Here is a 3,908-nt window from a genome sequence, read left to right as displayed (position 1 = left end):
TGCCATATCTCATAATCATAGTATGCGGCAATTGCTAACATATGATTCGGACGGACTTCAGCTTCGCTACGGGTGAGAAGGTCTCATCGTAGTCAACCCCTTGAACTTGTCGATAACCCTTAGCAACAAGTTGAGCCTTATAGATGGTAACATTACCATCCGCGTCCGTCTTCTTCTTAAAGATCCATTTATTCTCTATCGCTCGCCGATCATCGGGCAAGTCTGTCAAAGTCCATACTTTGTTTTCATACATGGATCCTATCTCGGATTGCATGGCTTCAAGCCATTTGTTGGAATCTGGGCCCGCCATTGCTTCTTCATAGTTCAAAGGTTCACCGTTGTCTAACAACATGATTTTCAGGACAGGGTTGCCGTACCACTCTGGTGCGGAACGTGTCCTTGTGGACCTACGAAGTTCAGTAGCAACTTGATCTGAAGTTTCATGACCATCATCATTAACCTCCTCTCTAGTCGGTGGAGGCACCATAGAAACATTTGCTTGAGCTGCGCTACTCTCCGGTTCAAGAGGCAATACTTCATCAAGTTCCACTTTCCTCCCACTTACTTCTTTCGAGAGAAACTCTTTCTCCAGAAAGGACCCGTTCTTGGCAACAAAGATCTTGCCTTCGGATCTGAGGTAGAAGGTATACCCAATGGTTTCCTTAGGGTATCCTATGAAGATGCATTTTTCTGACTTGGGTTCGAGCTTTTCAGGTTGAAGTTTCTTGACATAAGCATCGCATCCCCAAACTTTTAGAAATGACAGCTTAGGTTTCTTCCCAAACCATAATTCATATGGTGTCGTCTCAACGGATTTAGACGGTGCCCTATTTAAAGTGAATGTAGCTGTCTCTAGAGCGTATCTCCATAATGATAGCGGTAAATCAGTGATGACATCATAGATCGCACCATATCCAATAGAGTGCGATTACGACGTTCGGACACACTGTTACGCTGAGGTGTTCCAGGCGGCGTGGGTTGTGAAACGATTCCACATTTCCTTAAGTGTGTACCAAATTTGTGACTTAAATATTCTCCCCCACGATCTGATCGTAAGAATTTTATCTTTCGGTCATGTTGATTCTCTACCTCATTCTGAAATTCCTTGAACTTTTCAAAGGTCTCAGACTTGTGTTTCATCAAATAGACATACCCATATCTACTTAAGTCATCAGTGAGAGTGAGAACATAATGATAGCCACCACGAGCCTCAACGCTCATTGGACCGCACACATCAGTATGTATAATTTCCAATAAGTTGGTTGCTCGCTCCATTGTTCCGAAGAACGGAGTCTTGGTCATTTTACCCATGAGGCATGGTTCGCACGTGTCAAAGGATTAGAAATCAAGAGACTCCAAAAGTCCATTTGTATGGAGCTTCTTCATGTGTTTGACACCTATGTGACCAAGGCGGTAGTGCCACAAGTATGTGGGACTACCATTATCAACCTTACATCTTTTGGTATTCACACTATGAATATGTGTAACATCACGTTCGAGATTCATTAAGAATAAACCATTCACCAGCGGGGCATGACCATAAAACATATCTCTCATATAAATAGAACAACCATTAATCTCGGATTGAAATGAGTAGCCATCTCGCATTAAACGAGATCCAGATACAATGTTCATGCTCAAAGCTGGAACTAAATAACAATTATTGAGGTTTAAAACTAATCCCGTAGGTAAATGTAGAGGTAGCGTGCCGACGGCGATCACATCAACCTTGGAACCATTCCCGACGCGCATCGTCACCTCGTCCTTCGCCAGTCTTCGTTTATTCCGTAGCTCCTGTTTTGAGTTACAAATATGAGCAACCGCATCGGTATCAAATACCGAGGAGCTACTACGAGTACTGGTAATATACACATCAATTATATGTATATCACATATACCTTTAGTGTTGCCGGCCTTCTTGTCCGCTAAGTATTTGGGGCAGTTCCGCTTCCAGTGTCCCTTTCCCTTGCAATAAAAGCACTCGGTCTCAGGCTTGGGTCCATTCTTTGGCTTCTTCCCGGCAACTGGCTTACCGGGCGCGGCAACTCCCTTGCCGTCCTTCTTCTTACCCTTGCCCTTTTTGAACTTAGTGGTTTTATTCACCATCAACAGTTGATGTTCCTTTTTGATCTCCACCTCCGCTGATTTCAGCATTGAATATACCTCAGGGATGGTCTTTTCCATCCCCTGCATATTGAAGTTCATCACAAAGCTCTTGTAGCTCGGTGGGAGCGACTGAAGGATTCTGTCAACGACCGCGTCATCCGGGAGATTAACTCCCAGCTGAGTCAAGCGGTTGTGCAACCCAGACATTTTGAGTATGTGCTCACTGACAGAACTATTTTCCTCCATCTTACAACTGTAGAACTTGTCGGAGACTTCATATCTCTTGACCCGGGAATGAGCTTGGAAAACCGTTTTTAGCTCTTCGAACATCTCATATGCTCCTTGTTGCTCAAAACGCTTTTGGAGCCCCGGTTCTAGGCTGTAAAGCATGTCGCACTGAACGAGGGAGTAATCATCAGCACGTTGCTGCCAAGCGTTCATAACGTCTTGGTTCTCTGGGATGGGTGCTTCACCTAGCGGTGCTTCTAGGACATATTGTTTCCTGGCAGCTATGAGGATGATCCTCAGGTTCCGGACCCAGTCCGTATAGTTGCTGCCATCATCTTTCAGCTTGGTTTTCTCTAGGAACGCATTGAAGTTGAGGTTGACATTAGCGTGGGCCATTTGATCTACAAGACATATTGTAAAGATTTTAGACTAAGTTCATGATAATTAAGTTCATCTAATCAAATTATTTAATGAACTCCCACTCAGATTAGACATCCCTCTAGTCATCTAAGTGATACATGATCCGACTCAACTAGACCGTGTCCGATCATCACGTGAGACGGACTAGTCATCATCGGTGAACATCTCCATGTTGATCGTGTCTTTCATGCGACTCATGTTTGACCTTTCGGTCTCTTGTGTCCAAGGCCATGTTTGTACATGCTAGGCTCGTCAAGTCAACCTAAGTGATTTGCATGTGTAAATCTGGCTTACACCCGTTGTATGTGAACGTTAGAATCTATCACACCCGATCATCACGTGGTGCTTCGAGACAACGAACTTTCGCAACGGCGCACAGTTAGGGGGAACACTTTCTTGAAATTATTGTGAGGGATCATCTTATTTACTACCGTCGTACTAAGCAAATAAGAAGCAAAACATGATAAACATCACATCTAATCAAATAGTGACATGATATGGCCAATATCATATTGCTCCTTTGATCTCCATATTCGGGGCGCCATGATCATCTTCGTCACCGGCATGACACCATGATCTCCATCATCATGATCTCCATTATCGTGTCTTCATGAAGTTGTCTTGTCATCTATTACTTCTACTACTATGGCTAACGGTTTAGCAATAAATTAAAGTAATTACATGACGTTTATGTTGACACGCAGGTCATAAATAAATTAAGACAACTCCTATGGCTCCTGCCGGTTATGATACTCATCGACATGCAAGTCGTGATTCCTATTACAAGAACATGATCAATCTCATACATCACATATATCATTCATCACATCTTTTGGCCATATCACATCACACGACACATGCTGCAAAAACAAGTTAGACGTCCTCTAATTGCTGTTGCATGTTTTTACATGGCTGCATTAGGGTTCTAGCAAGAACGTTTCTTACCTACGTCAGAAACCACAACGTGATATGCCAATTTCTATGTACCCTTCATAAGGACCCTTTTCATCGAATCCGATCCGACTAAAGTGGGAGAGACAGACACCCGCTAGCCACCTTATGCAACTAGTGCATGTCAGTCGGTGGAACCTATCTCACGTAAGCGTACGTGTAAGGTCGGTCCGGGCCGCTTCATCCCACAATACCGCCGAATC

Source organism: Triticum aestivum, chromosome 2B, assembly GCF_018294505.1.
Source record: "Triticum aestivum cultivar Chinese Spring chromosome 2B, IWGSC CS RefSeq v2.1, whole genome shotgun sequence".
NCBI classification, from domain to species: Eukaryota; Viridiplantae; Streptophyta; class Magnoliopsida; order Poales; family Poaceae; genus Triticum; species Triticum aestivum.
The sequence above is the reverse complement of the archived record's forward strand: the minus strand, read 5'-3'. Positions refer to the sequence as shown.